Source organism: Carlito syrichta, unplaced genomic scaffold (genome assembly GCF_000164805.1).
Source record: "Carlito syrichta isolate Samal-C Ts95f unplaced genomic scaffold, Tarsius_syrichta-2.0.1 Scaffold65441, whole genome shotgun sequence".
NCBI classification, from domain to species: domain Eukaryota; kingdom Metazoa; phylum Chordata; class Mammalia; order Primates; family Tarsiidae; genus Carlito; species Carlito syrichta.
Window position 1 is genome coordinate 472,315 of NW_007009537.1, and position 20,611 is coordinate 492,925.

A 20,611-nucleotide genomic window follows, 5' to 3' on the forward strand; every position below is an offset into this window, starting at 1 on the left:
CACTCACCTCAGCCTCCCAAAGGCGCGGGATTACAGGCTGAGCCACCGAGCCCGGCTTGTTGGCATTTTTTTAGCAATAAAGTTTTTTTTTTAAATTAAAGTAATACATTGTTTTATTAGACATAGTGCTGTTGCACACTTACTAGTCTACAGTATAGTATAAATATAACTTTTATATGCACTGGAAAACCAAAAAAAAAGTATGCTCACCCTTTATTGCAATATTTGCTTTATTGTGGTGATCTGGAACCAAACCTACAACATTTCTGAGGTATCCTGTCTACACTTTTTAAATAAGAACTGACTTCTCTGCATACCTCCTTCACCTCTTTTAGAATACAATTTTCTAATATTACACTGGATTCAGAGGAGCTCATTTCTGATCTGCATCACCAAATGTTAGAGCTGGGAGGAGGTTTAGACATCATGTTGCAAATAGTTCAAACTGTTCATTCTACAGAAGAGAAAATCACAGTTTAGAGAGATTAACTTTGTCCAAGAGCACAAGAGCCAAGAGTAGCACCCAATCCACTTCTGTCATGTTACATCTTAGAGCCTTTTTAAAAACTCATGTGCACCCTGTTTTGCCCTTACAGTAATGATTGACCAGCCGAAGGTGTTTTATTCTATGGAATTCATTCTGTTTCATAATATTTTTAGGTGATGCTATGAAATCATTTTGGTGAGGAAAATCCAGGGACAGAAGGATTAAGAATTTGTCTGCAAAGCATTTTAAATCAGTGGTGACTAAAATAACACAGTTTTGGATAATTATCTATACATAGAGCAGGCATGCCCTTCAAAGGCTGAAGCAGATAGATCATCATTCTGTGACTAGCGGCACAGCCTTCTCAATTTCTCAATCATGTGTAATTGTGCCTTTCTGCCCATGTCACTTTTGGGGATTTATGCCAAACTGTTCATTTTTATGAGACAGGATATGGGGTATTTTCTAGAGTTTTGTGTTTTGGATGAAGAAAGAACTTCAAACCAGTGTCATGTTGAAACATAAGAAAACAATTACTTGCAATCTTCACAGCATTTTTCACTTCCATGAAAGTATTGTTCAGATGAATGACCCTTGATCATGAAGAGAACCTGTATTTTTTAAATTTCTTTTTTTCATTCTTTCTCCATTGACTTTGATCACCAGCCATGTACCAATTACTCTGTGTGATCTGTGGATGCAATCTCTGCCCTCAGGGAGTTCACACAGTGCTGAGGAAAGACACACACAAGCAAATGTTCATGGTTTCATGTGACAGACACAACAGAAGCCCCAAAATACATGATAGAGGAGGCAGAGGTTTAATTGAGGGAAAGATAAATGAACTGAAACTTGAAAGATGGCTACATGTTGGACAGACATATTTTGGTAGTGTGTGCACAATATGAATGCAAAATAATATTATAGAAGGAATAAATATCATTTTAAATGAATTGGGAGTAGTGAGAGTACCCCCAATTCATTTAAGGGGGACCCCCAAAAAACAAAAATATCTTTTATTGGAGGGCAGACCCCTTGTAGTACAAGCTTCTCCTGCTAGGTACGTGTTCTAGGCACCCAGCAGCATCAGTATATCAGCTAGTGTTGTTGTGAGAGGCTGAGTTCGACTTCAGTTAATTTTTTTTATTTTAAAAATGTGGTGTACAATTCAAGGTCAGGTTTACAAATGGCCATTATGCAGATATCCTTGTTGATGAGGTGTACCCTCTTCCCCTCCGGCAGTTTCCCACTACTGCCGATCCCTTTCTTATAGTATGATGGTAAATGTTCAGGGTCCATTTATGAGTGAGAATATGGGGTACTCAGTTCTTTGTTTCTGTGATAGATCACTCAATATTACAGACTCTAAGTCCATCCAAGTTGCTGTGAAGTTCACAATTTTGTCTTTCTTTATGACTGCGTGATAGTCCATGTAAATATACCACATTTTTTAATCCAGTCCTCTTTTGATGGACAAACTGAAAAGCTTCTGCAAAGCAAAAGAAACCATCAAGAGAGTGGGGAAACAGTCTACAGAATGGGAAAAAATATTTGCCAACTGTTTATCTGTATCTGACAAAGACCTAGCACCCAGGATCTACAAGAAACTCATACGTGCCAAAAAGAAAAGAAAAAAAAAAAAAAAAAAACAGCCCCATTACAAAGTGGACAAAAGGTATGAATAGACACTTCTCAAAAGAAGACATACAAGCAGTCAACAGGTACATGGAAAAATGCCCAGCCTCATTAATCATCAAAGAAATGCAAATCAAAACCATACTGAGATACCACTTAATTCCAGTCAGGATGACCATCATCAATAATGAAAAACAACAGATGCTGGAAAGGATGCAGGGAAAAGGGAACACTTTCACACTGTTGGTGGGAGTGTAAACTAGTACAACCTCTGTGGAAAATGGTTTGCCATTCAGTGAAATTTTTTTTTTTTTGGAGATTCTTGCAAGGCATTTCTCATTTCATGATGGGTGATTTATGAGTGCACCTGCCCACACTGTGCTTAGTGTTCAGCAGTTTTTGACTAAAAAATGGCATGATCCCCAGGTCCCACCTTTTCTATTCACCTGATCTTGCCCCAAGTGACTCTTTTTGTTTCATTGGATGAAAAAAATCCTCAAAATAAAACGTTTTGCCGATGTGGAAAAGGTGGAACAAAAAATGGCAGAAGCATAAAAGGTATAAAAATTGACAAGTTTAGCCAGGCTCGGTGGCTCAGCCTATAATCCCAGCACTTTGGGAGTCCTAGGTGAGTGGATTACCTGAGCCCACAGGTTTGAGACCAGCCCAGGCAACTTGGCAAGACCTCGTCTCTGCAATAAAATAAAAATTTAGCCAGATGCGGTAATGCATGCCTATAGTTCCGGCTACTTGGAAGGCTGAGGCAGAAGGATCACCCAGGTCAGTGCTGGGGTGGCTGTGAGCATGCTACTGCACTCCAGCCTGGGCAATGGAGTGAGACACAAACTCCCCCCCCAAAAAAAAAAATTGATGAGTTCAAAAACTGCTTTGAGCAGCAGGAAAAGTGTCTTGATAGGTGTATTGCATCAAATGAAGAGTACTTTGATGTTTGAACATGTAAGAATAAATACACAATTGAAAAAATTTCAGTTGGGGATGTACCCCTTCATATGATATCTTTGGATATGAAAATCATTTAGCATTGCTAAACCTTAAAATGTGTTGTAATGAGAGATGTAGAATAAGGTTGAACAGATAGGAAAGATGATCATAAAAAGTATTTTAAGACTATGTTAGGGAAGTTAAAATTTATACTGGGGTAATGGAAAACCATTCAAGAATTATGAGCAGGCAATGGAATAACCAATTCTGAATGTTAGAAAAACCACTGCAGCCAGAGTCTATGAAAAAGGCTGGAAGGCAGGGAACCCCAAACCAGTAAGAATAGCAAAGAGGCAATACACCACAAGTTCTAAACAAGAAACAGTAGATCCTAAGGTTCTAAGGGAATCACAGTGACAATAAGAGTGAGATCAAACAGGGAGGATAAATCTAAGAGATAGTTCCTAAAGAGACTCAACATGATTTGGAGACTGAGTGGGAGACCAGAAGGAAGAGAGAATATCAAAGATAGTTCCCAGGATCTTGCTCTGACAACAGAATGGATGGTAATGTCATCCACAGGGATGTGGAATGTGGGGAAATGTTCATGTGTGGAAAGAATGAACACAATGACTTTTAGGTTGGAAGCTCTAGTGAGATGTCCAAATTAAAATGTCCTTTAGACCATAGAATAATGTCTGGTGCAGAATCATTGATTTAAACATCATTTGTGCATAAGTAGTTAAAAACCTGAAAAGTGTGTTATCCCAAGAAACATGGAGACCAAACAAAAAGAAGACTGAGTGAGAACCATAGTGAACATTACCGATTTGAGTTGTGCAAAAGGAATTGTGTCTTCAGGAGACATTGGGAGGAATTAGTCAAAGAGATAGGAGAGAAACCAGGGCAGCATGGGTTTACAGATGCCAAGGGTATCAGATGCTAGTAAGTGTTATTATATGAAAGAAACAGGATTGGTGAAGAGAGAGAATTGTCTATTGGTTTCCCTAGTTCAGAGTCAGAGGTGATCTTATTAGGAACATGTTCAGTGTAGTATTAGGAAAAGGAGATGGTTGGCATTGTGTTGATAATGGAAAGGGAGATAGAGAAGAACAGACAATCAATGTAAGACCCCTCATTGGGAAACTTCATGGTGTAGAAAGGAAAAAAAGTGAGTAGCCAAAGGGGGAGACTGAAAGGAAAGGACATTTTTAAAATATCAATCTCAAGTAAGACAGACTTGAAAAAAGGTGAATACTTATGGGGAAAAAAGTTCATAGAAATGGATAATTTGTGTGAAATATGAAGAGGACCGCCTCACAAAAACAGAATTATTTTTGGAAGGGTGGGCCCCTTGTAGTACACTCAGAATTTATTCTTCTGAATCAGACAGTCAAAGTTTTTATCTGGACGTTTTGAGAATGTTACTTCATGATTTGTGGAAGAAACATCCTGAGTTGTGGCAAACAGGTGACTGGTTCTTCCACCACAACAATGCACCAGTCCACGCCATGCTGAGTGTTCAGCAGTTTTTGACCAAAAACAGCATGACCTCCATGGCCCACACTCCCAATTCACTTTCTCTTGCCCTGAGCAACGTTTTTTTGTTTTTGTTTTTGTTTGGTTTGGTTTGGTTTGGTTTGGTTTGGTAACCCTGGATGAAAATAAGTCCTCAAAGGGAAACGTTTTGCTGACATGGAGGAAGTGAAACAAAAAGCAACAGAAGCACTAAAAGGCATGAAAATCAACAAGTTCAAAATCTGTCTTGAGCAGTGGAAAAAGCATCTCGATAGGTGTATTGCAGCAAACAGAGAGCACTTTGAAGGAGACTGAAGTTTCAACATATAAGAATAAATATACAATTTCATAAATAAATTCCAGTTTAGGGGTCCTCCCCCTTAAATATAAACCAAAATACACTTTGCAGTTGTATTTGGCTTATGATTAATTTTTTAATTTAAAAAATGCCTATTGGAGTAACAGAATTGCTTTGGGAGCTATTTCATAAAAATCCCACTCCCGCCCTCCAGCCAGTTGGATGGGTCTGAATACCAGCTCTGGCACCTGCTAGTGGGGCAGCCTCAGGGAACTTAACACTTGGGAACATTTTTTCCTCTTTACTAAGACAAAGAAAAGAGAATTTAAAAACCATTAAAAAGCAACTATTTATTACAAATTTTAAATAAAATTGTTTTTTCATCAAGGAAAAATTGGTAGATACAGTGTTAGCATTTGGTTCAGAAAAATCTCCTGCTCTCACTTCTACAAATATCATCACATAATGTTTGAAACAAGGTATCTTAAAGATCATAATACATTACAACTGTGTGTGTGTGTGTGTGTGTGTGTGTGTGTGTGTGTGTGTGTGTGTATGTATGTGTGTGTGTTCCGGCAGAAAACATTTTCAGAAAGAACTAAATTATGTGGGAACTGGCATTGCTTTATTTTTTAACTTTTATTATAAAGATATGGGGTACAAGTCAAAATTAGGTACATAGGTGATGTGTGTGCAGGTGATGTCTGGACCTCCAACTGATTCTCACTTTGCCTGATTTAGGATCAGGTACCCTTTGTGTTATTACGTATCCCTTTCCTTCCTCCTTCCCCTGGCAGTGACCCATAACAGCTGATCTCTCTTTTGTGCTTTTGTGATTAATGTTCAGGTCCCACTTATGAATGAGAGCATATGGTATCTGGTTCTTTGTTTCTGTGATAGATTGCTAAGAATGTTGCCGCCAGTTCCATCCAAATTGCTGAGAAGTCCATGATTGTATCCTTCTTTATGACTGCATAACATTCCGTCATGTATATGTACCACATTTTATTTATCCAGTCTACTTTTGATTGGCAGAAGGGTTGATTTCATGTTTTTGCTATTGTGACTAGTGCAGCAATAAACTTGCATGTGGAGGTGTCTTTTTTTGTAGAACTATTTGTGTTCCTTTGAGTATATTCCCAGGAGGGGAATTGCTAAATTGCATAGACAATCAATTTCTAGTTCCTTTAGATGTCACCACACTATTTTCCATAGAGGTTGGACTAATTTGCACTCTCATCAACAGTATAGAAGCATTCCCTTTTCTTCGCACCTACTTTTATTTATTTATTTATTTATTAATGATGGCCATACTTCCTAGGGTAAGGTGATATCTCAGTGTGGTTTTGATTTGCATTTCTCTGATGATTAAGAAGTCTGAGCATGTATTTGATAGCTGCTTGTATGTCTTCTTTTGAGAGATGTTTATGCATGTCCTCTGCCCATTTTTTTTTTTTTTGAGTTGGAGTCTCACTCTGTCACCCAGACTGGAGTGCGGTGGCCGCTCCCGGCCACTGCAGCCTCGACCTGCTGGGCTCCGGTGATCCTTCTGCCTCAGCCTTCCAAGTAGCTGGAACTACAGGCGCACGCTACTACGCCCGGCTAATTTTTGATTTATTGTAGAGATGAGGTCTCGCTGCCCAGGCGGGTCTTGAACCCTCAGGCTCAGGCAATCCACTCACCTCAGCCTCCCAAAGCGCTGGGATTACAGGCTGAGCCACCGAGCCCAGCTTCTCTGCTCGTGTTTTAACAGGTTGGGTTTTTTTTTTCCTTTCAACTTGAGTTCCTTGTAGATCCTAGTTGTTAGGCCTTTGTCAGATACACTATCAGCAAATATTTTTTTCTCATTCTATGGGTTGTCTCCCTGCTCTCTTGATGGTTTTTTTGCTATGCAAAAGCTTCTCAGTGTGATGAAGTCCCAGTTGTCTATGTTATCTTTTATTGCCTATGTTTTTAGGGATTTGGTCAAGAATTGGTTGCCTTTCTCCAATGTGCATAAGGGTGTCTCCTGCGTTTTCTTCTAAGATTCTTTTTTTTTTTTGAGTTGGAGTCTCACTCGGTCGCCCAGTCTGGAGTGCAGTGGCCGCTCCTGGCCACCGCAGCCTCGCCTGCTGGGCTCTGGTAATCCTTCCACCTCAGCCTTCCAAGTAGCCAGAATTACAGGCATGCTCTACCATGCCTGGCTGATTTTTTGATTTATTGTAGAGATGAGGTCTCGCTGCCCAGGCGGGTCTCAAACTTGCGTGCTCAGGCAATCCACTCACCTCAGCCTCCCAAAGGCATGGGATTACAGGCTGAGCCACCGAGCCTGGTTTAAGATTCTTATAGTTTGAGGTTTTATGTTTAGGTCTGTCTTTGATCCATTTAGAGTTGATTTTTGTATATGATGATAGGTAGGGGTCCTGTTTTATGGTATTGTTTTCTTAATAGAGAAATCAGACCTGGTCCACTCCCATGTATATTGCAGTATTTATTACTCACAATAGTCAAGATATGGAATCAACCCTTGTATCCATCAATAGATGAAGGAATATAGTAGTTATCTACAAATGGGACACTGTCTAACCTTTAAAAAGGAAGAACTTCTGTCATTTGCAACAGCATGATTGAACCTGGAGGACGTTATGCTAAGTGAAATAAAACAGGCACAGGAAGATATACATTGCATGATCTCACTTTTATGTGGAATCTAAAAATGTTGAATTCATAAAAGTTGAGAGTAGAGACTGGGATAGGGAAATGTTAGTCAAAGGAGACACCATTTCAGATAGAAAGGAAGAATAAGTTCAAGAGTACAATATGATGACTATGGTTGTATTCTTCAAAATTGCTAAGAGAGATTTAAATATTCTCACCAAAAACAGTATGCAAGGTTATGCATGTTAATTACCAAATTTAGCTATTTCACAATGTATACATAGGCTGACTGAGTTCTGGAGATCTATTATAGAACATTGTGACTATAGTTAATAATAATGAATATTTGAAAATTGAGTACATCTCAATTATTCTCACTACAAAAACATAATTATGTGAGGTTATGGATATGTTAAGTAGCTTGATTTGTATGCCTATATTAAAATATCACAGTATACACTATAAGTATATGCAATTTTTTATTTGTCAATTAACCTTAATAAAGTAGGTTGAAGAAAAGAACTCAGAAGTGTTCTACACATCTAACTTGTATTTTCAACTAGTGTGTTTTGCCATCAAAAGAACAGCTTTAATTGTCATCCCTAAGCCACACTGGTTTACTAAAAAATGCTACAGTTTGGTGTATATGACAGTGTGATGGTTAATTTTAGGTGTCAACTTGACTGGATTATGGAATACCTACAAAACTGATAAAGCGTTATTTTGGGGTGTGTCTGTGAGGGTGATTCCAGTGGAGATTAGCATAAATTTGATGAACTAAGTAGGAAAGATCTTACCTCGATGTGGGCGGGTACCATGCCATCTGCTGAGGACCCAGAGAAAACAAAAACAGAAAAGGTGAGCGTGTTGATGTATCTGCTGGGGCTGGAACATACTCTTCCTCTCCTATCCTTGGATAACAACTCCAGGCGCCCCAGCCTTTGTACTCCAGGACTTACAAGAATCTTCTCCTCCCGCTGGTTCTTGGCCTCTGACCTCAGACTATTGCACTATTGACTTCCCTGATTCTGAGGCCTTCAGACTTGGACTGAGCCGTGCAACCAGCATCCCATGTCCTCCAGCTTGTAGACGACCTGCCAAGGGACTTCTCAGCCTCCATAATCACATGAGTCAATTCCTCTAAATAAATCCTTTCTCATATATCTATATCTACTTATATATTTATATCTATATTTCTATATATCTGTATCCTATTGATTCTATCTCTCAGAGAACCCTGATTGACATAGATGGTAACATCAGACTCTCTTGAAAATATGAGAGATTTTTCTTCTAAAATATTCCATGGGATAGCACACATGGTTGTGTGTTCAGGCCCATGGCAGGACCATCATGGAGCAGAACTCCCAGGGTACCATTCACATAGAATACATGGGAGCTGCATAACATGATAACTCCGCCAGTGTAGAATTAAGTACTGAAAAATGCAGGCTTCATCTAAACAGGGAATGAAAATCTGACTCAGGAATCAGGATCTGAGCCCCAAGTAAGAACAGACTTTATAGGACTTCCATTTTGGTTATTGAGGGGATACAATAAACATCAGAATCAAAGGAACTCCATTCATACTATAGATTGCTTAGAGTTGGAGTTAAGAGAATTTTCTGACAGATGGAAGTGCCTTTTCTAAAAAAAAATGTATAATACAATTTATTCTTGTTTGCACAAAAGTACTTTATGTTTCTGGATCTTTTACTTCTCTAGTTAGTTTTCACCAATTAGTCTCAAGAGTTCAAGGGTATTGCCATATTGGGAGAACATTCTAGGCTAGAACCAGTAACTATAGTTAGTACAGGTAGAAAAAAATTAATAAACTAAGGCAAGGCTTTTATATCCTTGAACCCATTCACTCATTAATTCAACAAATATTAGTACCTTTTAGCAAGTGTCATGTGACAGGTGATGTGTCCTGGCCATGGGGAAGATGGAGACTAAGAGTAGGCTAATGTTCAAGGAATTAAGCACATGCTGAGAGAGAAGGCATCATATGTAACAAGAATTGCCGTCATATCACTGAATGAAGCATCAGTGTTGTTTTCTGAAAGTTGCATTTTTAAAATCATAATTTGGAAGATCCAAATGTGTTGAAAATTATCCTCAGAAGTTATTTTAACTTTACACAGACACAGCGCTTTTATAACAGGAAAATGCTCATATTTTCAGCTCAAGTCCTTAAGTGGGGAAAACATGGCAGATGCTTTTGCTAAGCAAGAGAGACTGACTTGAACTGAATTTTAATTAAAATTACTCAAAGCCATGGTGAAAAGATTTTCCATGACTGTCTGAGTCCATGAAAAGTTCTGCCCACCTCTAAAGAAAGAAATTGTGTCATAGTTAAATCAAAAGAGCAAGAAAAACACAAGGTAATCAGTTCTTGATGAGTTATATCACAATGTTTTCTTGAATTTTACAGTGGAAAGACTGTTTTCACTTTACTTTTGCCAGTCATAGATAAATTAATTTATAAAAAACATTGAAGTCAAGAAATTAACAATGAAGTAAAATCTTACACGGAGAACTGCATAAAATACTGATATATTAATATTTCTATAAAAAGTACCCACTGATTATGCTTAATATCTTTTTTGCATTTTTGATATAGCAGCCTCTTAAATAATGATGATTTAACAACACAACTGATTAATGTATACTTAAATTTAGACTATAACATTATTTTTGAGTAAACTAATTAGGAAAGCAACAAATTTTCTTCTCATGTGCCAAACTCCAATATAATTTCAAGTATAACCATTTTTAACTGTGGAAATATTTGTTCCTCAAAAAGAGGGCTATACAGAATGCTGATATGTTAAACACAGTTGAAGTTTAATATAAACTTAACAAGTATCATTCCATTATTTTTACAAGCAGTGCTATCTTAGGTACTTTGAGAGATTAAAAAAAAAAAAAGTTGGCAGGACTGTGGCTCACCCAGAGCTCACAATATACAGTGGTAAACTGTGGGGCTAAGTGTTTTAATAGCTTAATAAACGACCAGGCTAACAGTACTGTGGGGGGGGGGAAGGATTCATTCCACCTGGGGACACTTTTAAAGTGATATACACCAGGTGAAGCATTAAGTACCACAGAGGACTGTAGGACAAACACAAGACATGGCCCTTTCCTTTGAGGAACTTATCTCCTTGGGAAGACAAGACTTATACATAAAATAGTTAGAGGACTCTAGTCATAGACAAAATATTATAAAATGTACAGTTGCATACGGTAAAACAAAAAGTATTTGATCAGAAAGTAAAGACTCTAAGAGTTCAGTAGAAGGAGAAGCTGATATCAACTGGAGAGATGAAATGTCCTCTTGGAGAAGGTGGACCCCAAGATGGGCGGGGAAGGGCTGGAAGTATTTGCAGAGAAAGCAGAAATTATGAAAACAAGGAGCGAAGGCAGAATTGCCTACACCCTGTTCCATGAACTTCAGAGACTGATCTGACTGAAGTGCAAGGTCTTCTTTGGGGAGCACTGGAAGAACAGATCGATTGCACTAAGAAAGAGTAGAATGGGGTGAGTCATGAATACCAACATGAGGAACCCAGACTTGCTCTGATAGGAGTAGGAAATCCTGTAGTTTGTTGAGCAGCCTAATGACACATGAAAGCAGCTAGAAAGATTAGTCTGGCAGTAATTGCTTTTCTGAAGAATTGTTTTATGTAAAGTTTCTCCAAACAGTTTGGAATATGTAAAGCATTAGACAGATGTACAATGTTCTTACTACTTCAGACACATACAGGAAACTAATGAGTGTGTATACAATCCTAACACTTGTGGAAAGCATTCTGTAGAAACTTGTAACTGAGACTTAGGAGAAGTCATTTAGTCAGCCTGCTCTACCACAAGGGAGTAGATGAAAAACAGATATAATGGCTTAACGCTTGTTAAAACAAGGTCAGAGATGCTGTAGGGAATGACCTCCATGAAAAGAAAGATTTATATCCAAAAAGAGCCCCTGTCCGGTATGTTAAGAACCTTCAAGAGGTGCCCTGGAGTTGAAATAAAGGAAATTTCCTCTTGTAAGATTATTTAAAAGAGGAAAATGGCTTTGAGAATTACAGACTAGTCATCTCAACTTTAATACCTGAGAAAAGACAGACCCAAAGGTTGCCAGCAACCAGCAGAGCATTAATGTGGTAGTAATCAACAGACCTTATGAAGGAACAATCAGGGCAGATCAGTTCAATTTCCTCTCACAGCAGAGTAATAAATCTTTGTGATAAGGAGGTTATAATGTGTCTGGGTTTTTGTAAGACTTCAGAGTCTGCTCTACTTGGCATTCTTGGCCATAAGCTACACAAATACAGTCTATGGGTGTTGACTTGTGGGCATAGATGATGCAGGTTTATATCTAGATATTACTTATTGATTAAGTAATATTAGTGTCTCACCATTAATGTGGAAACATTCATTTGTAGCTGATAAGCTCAGTGGTCAAAGGTACATGCTAATGGTGTGAAAGTAATGGAAATGCCTTCCAGGTGGGAGTCACATTACATGCTCGGCTTACTCCTTCCTCCTGGATCACAACGCATGTTGTTGTCACTAGAAGAACCAGACAAGATAAACAGAACAAAATAAATTAATTGTCATTACTAGAAGAAAAAAATTCCCATACATCCTGCTTAGGCAAAAGTCTGCACCCACAGAGGAGTTTGAAGGTTAAAAACAAGAAAGAACGAAAGAAAAATGGCTCATTCAAAATATCTACCACATCAAGAAAGCTGATGATTTAAATGACTTGAACTTTTGTTTCCCCCACTTGATTGGTCAAAACAAACAAATTCACCCTTGAGAGCAAGATTATTTGTGTGAGAATGTATGACAGTGGGGGAACCAGCAATCATTCCAAGCGATGCCTGTGTCAAGAGTATTTACTTTCTATCATCCCAATGCTGAAATCACCACTGCTCCCTTCAGCCCAGGAGAGCAAATTTTTCCCAGCAGTCCACAGCTCCTTCCTAACCTGTTCTTTCAGGGCCCTATCAGTTCCCATAGCATCTTTATGCCCTGTTGCATACTCCTAGCTAATGCTCACATATTCATTCAAGTCATTAAATTTAGGTCCACCAGTATCAACAAGCCTTAGGGACACAGAGGTCATTCGTCAGCCTGCTCTACCACAAAGGAATAGATGAAAAACAGATATAATGGCTTAACACTTGTTAAAACAAGGTCAGAGATGCTGTAGGGGAGGGCCTGCATGAAAAGAAAGATTTATATCCAAAAAAAGCCCATGACAGGTATGTTAAGAACCTTCTTAAGATGCCCTGGAGTTGAAATAAAGGCTTAGAACACTGTGTCTATCACTAGACACAGTGCTATCTGAAAAGTCCTCTTCAATATCTGCAAATGAAATTATTCTCAGGCCTTGGGCACATTGTCTTTATAATGCCTTTTCTGATGTTCTTCGCCCTTGGTCTCTCTGGAGAATGGTGCTCAACCTTGACTTCCTGAGTTAAGGAAGGATGAGGCACTTGATTTGTACCCGTGCAGCTGTGCTCATTGAGAATTCCACCCACAGCCCAGCCTCTCTTTTGGATGTGTTGCTCAGTCTGGGCAAAATAAGAAAAATTTTCTTTAAAATTCTTCATTCAATTTTTTGGATTCATGATGCTGTTTCTATTTCCTCTAACATTAGTTACTTTTAGGAATTTCCTGGTACATTTTCTGTGTGGCTATATCCTGATTTTTAAAAATATGAATTCTAATCTTTGAGAATAACCAAGTTTTCTACAATGGCTATTAAACACTCAGGTGCATCTTTAAGTCACTTCTCTAGCTTTTATGAAGGCCATTTAAAATTCTTCTTATGCATTCCTTCTCTGCTAACCAACTTACATAAGTCATCTTATTGTTAGTAAAATGGAAAGGTAAAAGACATAAAATTAGCTCCATGCCAAATCAGTTCACTAAAAGGTTTCCAAATGATTTGGTAAAGGATTCATATATTCATATGACAGTGTTTTTTTTAATATCCTTTTTTGCCATAAGGATCTTTAGACATGACATGCAAAAAAAAGCTAGCCATCAGTTTACTGATCCATTTATGGAGACTCGTTTTCCTTGGCCTCTACTTATACAATGCTCAAATTGCATTATGTTCTTTAAGATTTTTTGTTCATTGATCCAGATAAATCTTGTTTGATGTCTTTTCATAGAATTGCATATCAGAGAATTTCCAGTAACCTTCTGGTATTTCAAAATTGCATATTCCCTGTATAACAATTTTATTTGCTGTTATTGTAAAGTTTCACTGCTTCCAAAGATATATCTAACACAGAAAGACATCTGTGTGAAGTATTATTAGCTGCACTGATTTCTTACAAGATTTGCACATTTCCTTTTTTCATACTTGAAACTGTTCGTTACACTTGGTAAGATTATATTTCCAAATTGGTTAAGACACAATATATCTACTGTATTCATAGCCTAATAATTATTTAATATTCATTTAATATTCACAGTACAATGTTTCTTACCTGAAATAACATTCATCATTTTATTTAGTACTTTTATCTTAGTAGTATAAATAATTTCATGAATTTTATTAATAATAAAATGTTTTATTAAATTATGAAATGTCATATCATATAAATATGTTAACAATTCTCTGCTATGTTTATTTACATAAGTTCTTTTATTTTCTTAATTAACAAAGAACAATTCAAATCTCATTGCAGCTCAATTTCAGTTTCAATTAAAGCACAAAAAGCTTATCCCATTATTTATATTAAAAATTGTTCCAGAGTTTTCACATTTTTTGAAAACTTTTCTTATTGTAAATTACCTCAGAAGCTTCTTTAACTAAAACAATACTTACCAAAAGTTGTCTGTTAGTCTGGCTTGAAGGGGTTTCCAGAAGTAACTGAACTAAGAGCCAGCAAGTAAGGTTGGGACTTGGGAGGGAGAACTAGTTTTATTTTTATCCCTTTATCTTCCTTTTATAGCCATTGTTCAGTTTTCTGATGAGTGTGGTACTTTAAGTCCTAACTCAACAGGCCTCTAGTGTTAGTCCTAGGAATTCTCTCAGCATGCTATATGTCCTCCTGGGCTGGGATTTCTCCAGAACAATACTGAATATAAGACTTAGTGAAATCTTTCCAGGCAAGCCTAAGATATCCTATTCACCTGGCCTTCCAGAACAAGTGCTGTTAAAAACCTGCAGCCTCCTCAGTACTCTAGGCCACCCAGTCCTGTTATCCATGGTCAACTACAACCCAACATAAGAACCTCTCCAGTCCTTCATTTTCTTCCAGACTTCTATCACTAGACACAGTGTTCTAAGCCTCCTTCCTCCTAACTCTTTCCATTTTGGACTAACTATTGTTCTTGTAACTCTCCACACTGTCACTGTCTTCACTAAGCATATCTCTGTCTCCTGGCCTTGAACAACCTGGTGGCCTCTGATTCCATGGCTTCCCCAGTAGCCCTCTTCATGATGACTAACAGTGTTAAATGCAATGAAGTTGTTATGAAAATAATCTATAAATTGCATTATTTTAATTCATCAGGTTGAATAACAGCAATAGAGGTTTTGATGAGGATAACATGATTTCAAAGTTGGTCATTAAAAAGAACTCTTTCTACCTGGGAATTGAGCTACCAGGAGTCAATGTATACAACTACTCTGCTTATTCTTCATCATTCTCTGTGCCACAAGAGTTGAGATGATGTGGTTGGCATTTTTCTCCCTTCCTAATGTGGTTTAAAGACCTTATTCTACCATCTTTGAATAAAGACCTCTTTGGGGGGTTTATAGTATCCACCTTAGGTTTTTTCTACCTCTCTTGACTATTGGTATCTCCCTACATGCTGAAGAGTTTAGAAGCCAGGACATGGCACTTATCACAACTCTAGCAACTGCCATCATCTTAAATTACTTCACATCTGGTGGGTGATCCATGAAAACAGCCTATCAGGACCTTGCCTCCCTGACTCCAGCCATCTTCTCTACCCTACTCCATACATTCCACTGCCCAGCTACATCCTGGTGTTACCAACCCAACTCTCCTAAACTTCTGAAATCATAAACCAAATAGCTGATCCTAAATCTAAGCTTCAGTTGCTAACCACATGCAGCATATAATAATCTTACTCTGTAAAAGTCACATTTAACAGAGTTAAGAAAATGAAGAGCTCAGAATAGTGACTGAAAGAGAGACCAGCAGAAAGTTAGTTTTATTTGCAGCAGAGGAATTCCTGGGAGCCTAGATAGAAGCAGTAGCATAGAATGTAAGAGCATTTATGTCCAGAGACGTGAGTGAGATAAGATTGATAATGTTTAGTAGCCTCTTGGACTTAGGGGAAAGCAAGGAGTAGGCTTGCTTGGGAGACTAATTGGATTGTAACTCTTTTAATGCAGCCAGATGATGAATTTTAGGTATTTTTAAGTAATTCCGTTCAAAAAGAAGGTAGACATGTGTTTAAGTTCAGAAGAAGGGTTTGAGTGAGAGATAAAGCTTGTAAAATTATCAGTGTGTAAATGTTAAAGTTACAAAAATACGGGGAGGACCCCCCCAAAAAAACCCTAGAATTATCCCTTGGAGGGTGGGCCCCTTGTACACTTGGAATTTGTTCCTCTGGGTCCAACGGTTGACCAAAGTTTTTATCTGAAAGTTTTGAGAAGGCTGTGTCACAACTGTGTCACAATTTGTGGAAGAAAAGTCGTGAGTTTTGACAAACAGGTGACTGATTCTCCCACCATGAGGACACATCTGCTTACACGATGCTGAGTGTTCAGTAGTTTTTTACCAAAAACAGCATGACCCCCGTGTCCCACCCTCCTTATTCAACTGACCTCGTCCAAGAGACTTTTTTTTTTTTCCCCAATGAAAAAAGTCCTCACAGGGAAACATTTTGCCAATGTGGAAGAGGTGAAACAAAAAAACAGTGGAAGCACTAAAAGGCATCAAAATTGATGAGTTCAAAAACTTGTTTTGAGCAGTGGAAAAAGCATCTCAGTAGGTGTATTTCATCAAACAGAGAGTACTTTGAAGGCGACTGAAGGTTAAACATGTAAGAATAAATACACAATTTTTCACAAATAAATTATGGGTTTTGGGGCCCTCCCTCGTGGATGTAACTACCTAGGGAAAGGGTGTAGAATTAGGGAAAAAAATAAGGCTCTGAAGAACCCCAACTCTGGGGTGTAGCCAAGAGACATAGTCAATCACAGGGCTAGAGAAGGAAGTAATGGTTACAAATGAAAAAGGTTAAAACAATAATAATAGCTAACATATTTTGAGTGCTTATTATTATCAGATAATTTTGCTATGCATTTCGTATGAGTTACTGTATAGGGATTTAGAGCCCAGGTAGTCCTTGGGTTCAAATCACAACTCTACTCTTTATTAGCTGCTGCCATGGCCAAGTTACCTAAGCTCTCTGTGTCACTATAGTTTGAGTATAATAATGCTAAACTTAAAGGGTTGATCTGAAGGCTAAAATGGTTAATGTACCATGTAAAACAGTGCCCAACTCATAGAAAGTCCTATATGAGTTAACAGTTATTTTATCATCCCAATTTTATTTACTTTCACAATAACTCAATGGGGAGGCATGATTATTATCCTTATTTTTTAAATTGGAGAAACTAGGATTCAGAAATGGCACTTTACTTATATAGCAAATAAGTTTTGGAGTTGGCATTTGAAAGAAGTCTGTTAGACTAGAGAATCCAAGTATTTTATTAGCAGGAAAGAATGTTGCAAAAAACAAAAAGTAAATAGTTGTAAGAAACAGAGAGTGACTAACAGTGTTAAATGAAATGAAGTTGTTATGAAAATAATCTATAAATTATGCTCTTTTAATTTGCTAAGTTGAATAACAGAGATAGAGGTTTTGATGAGGATAACATGATTTCAAAGTTGGTCACTAACAAGAACTCTTATTACCTGGGAATTGAGCTAACAGGAGCCAATTTACACACCTACTCTGTGCTATGTATCAGTGGCTCTCATGTGCAAACTTGTTCATTACCCAAGAATCACTGTACCTGGAAGAACTAACAAATATGATTTCCTATTACGTCAATGTAATTGAACAATTGGGTTCCTCTTGAATTTAGTCAGCTCCATTTCTATTGGGCGTTTCACAGTTCTCCATTTGGAAGAGTTGTCACTTTTGCTATTTTGCACCATCCTGATGAACTTTGTTATTTGTTAATGAACCTCATCTGTGTGTCTTATGACATTTTCAAGCTAATGTGCTTTTAATTAAAGAAAATAGAATTTATGTAAGCTTCAAAACATGGATTTATAAATTCCTTGGCACCAGAAGCGGACTATAGGGCATTACTCTTTTCCTTCTCCTTGTAGGAGTCATAGACAGAAATGACTTGTACATTTGGGACATTTCGTGTCAGCCTTTCCTTACCAGTCCATGAAGCTTACATTTGTTAGTGGTGATTTAAGGGCAAGATCATTTAGAAAGCAAGCCAAGTGGTTTCTATCGTATCTCGGCTCTTTCAGAGGTGATAGCTGCAAATGATGCTGCTATGCTTTGTTGTAGATTTCTACATAACTCTGGGCATGGTGCCTTATTTAACAGTTCCCTAGTGCTATTTTGGAAAAGGCCTCTGTAGAAAATGCCAGAACTCAGCTTGAACTCTTGTCCCCTGTCAGGGAGAATCTTTCTATCAGCGGGATTTCTCAGCTGTTTCAAAAATCGTTCAGCCCTTTAGTGGTAAATTTCATTCCTACGGAATATGCCAACTGTAGCTTACCTTAATTGTTCATCCTAAGAGCTTTAGAAGCAAAGAATTTCATCAGGGAATGTCAGTCTTTGTTATACGCATTTATTATGAAGAAATTTTAATTTTAATTTACTGAAGATTTTTCCTTATTTTTCAACTCATCTTTTAAAAAATATGAATGCTTACTTGAATTTTAATTAATAAAATTAGATTTTGTTTTTCTGTTAAGATAGTCCATCTTCAATTAATGTGCATAATTAGCTAAATTAAGAGTTAGTATATCCTATGTGATACCAGATTCTCATTCATTTTTATTCTTTATGTTGCTATTATTATCCCCGTTTTACAGCTAGTAAAACTGAGACACCAAGAGGATAGGAAATATCTGAAAGTTATGAAATAATGAAGCCAATATTTGAACCCAGGTGGTCTTCTTCTAGAGTCATTTTGATAAACGAGGAATGTCTAGAATATTAAGTTGATGTACCTTCTTTGTGATGAAGCAATGGTAACTATTCTAACATCTGAATTAAGATAATTATTTACAATCTTGGTTGAGTTCCAAGAGTCCACTGCAAGTTAATTATTTGAATTCAGAATGCAGTGATAGAGCAGACTGGTGATCTGCCAAGCCCACAAAAATCCCATTTAAAATCTGAGCTAGTTGAAGTATAGTATATTTATAGTAACCCATGAAGAAGCTGTGATGCTACAAGGCCAGATATCAAGGAAAACATAAAACAGTAAGAAACTTTAAAAAAAATCTTCAAAGGTATTGTGTTAATAAATATTTGATTTCGTTATAAAATGAAGAGAGATATAATGATCTTTTATAGTAAGAGAGGCCTCAGAAAGGAACTGAATCAGGGGCATTACAAGGCATGATAATTTGTGATGAAGTGAAAAATTTGCAGGCTGAGAAATAGAAAAGCAGGGAGGTAGGGATGGGAAAGAGAGGTGGTGTGCTGAAAACTTTTGAGTACACACTGTATTAGCAAGCCATATACTCAAAAGGACTTCTATGATCTCTAAATATAGTATTTTTGCGGAGAAATACACACACACAGAGGCTACATATCCACTTCCTTGTCTGACAACAACCATTATGTTGATAAAAGAATAGGGCATCCACATCTTTAGAATTAAAAAAAAATTTTCAAAGAGGAAAAGGAATAGGACTCACCTAAGGACACCCACACCTGAAGGACTGTAGAGCAGTGAACAGTCTCCTGAATTTCCAGTCTACAAAAAAAAAAAAAAGAATAATTGGGATACCAGAGCCTGCCTGTCTTAAAACTTCAACCAAATGTTTAGGCCTCATCAAAATTGGTTTCTATGAGCATAAGTAGGACTATATCAATTTAATTAACTAATTGACATGAAATGTACAGTACATTGCAGATGCTGAATAGGTTTTAGCAGTATAATGGGGGAAAACAGAGATGCTTTCCCAAGGCCTCAACCAAAAAGAAAACAAATGACAGTACAAGCATATTTAGGGTATTTTAGGGTACTTTCAAATGTGATAGCTGCAAATGATGCTGGCACTTTTTGGATTTGAGGTTGAGATTTGGAAGATAAAATCTCCAGAGATTTTTGTCTTTAATTCTTTGTTTTGCATTTTTTTGTCATTCTTTCTCCAAAGCATTTACTTCCTTTGCCCCAAATGTATTTTTGTACATTAACTATTCTCAAACTTTTTAGTCTCGGGGTTCCTTCATGCTCTTAGGAATTATTTAGAACCCCAAAGAGCTTTGCTTGTATAGAGTACATTTGTTGATATTGTCTGAATTAGAAATTAAAACTAAGAAATTTTTAAATTTTTTACTGAATTAAATAAAAAAACAAGATGTTAGCATATTAACATCAATGACACCTTTTTATTAAAAATAAACCATTATTTATAAACAAAAGGTTTAATAAGATAAACAGCAAGGTTTTACATTATTGCAAATGCCTTTAATGTCTGACTTAATAAAGGACATTTGAATTCCCATATCTGCTTCTGCATTTAATCTGTTGCAGTATGTTGTTTTGGTTGAAGTATATGAAGAAAACGCAGTCTTATACCGATATGAGTTAGAAAAGACAAGCATATTTTCAAGAGTATGCTGAAAAGGCATTGCATTTTCAGAAAATTGTGGATCTTCTTTGATACAACACTTTAATTCAAAAAGTGGTTGTTTCTTTTTTTAAAATGTTTAAATTGACAAATATAAATTGTATATTATGTACATGTTGTTTTGAAATATGCATACATTGTGGGACGGTTGAATTGAACTAATTAGCATATGCACTACCTCACGTATTTTTTGTAGTGAGAACACTTAAAATCTACTATCTTAGCAATTCCCAAGAATATATTAACTAT

The 20,611-nt window shown here is 37.1% G+C and overlaps 1 protein-coding gene across 1 annotated transcript in view; it reads left to right on the plus strand.

The window, feature by feature from the left end:
* DTNA (dystrobrevin alpha) overlaps positions 1 to 20,611 on the plus strand; it is a 300,965-nt gene that overhangs the window by 15,304 nt on the left and 265,050 nt on the right. The gene's annotated exons all lie outside the window — the stretch shown is intronic.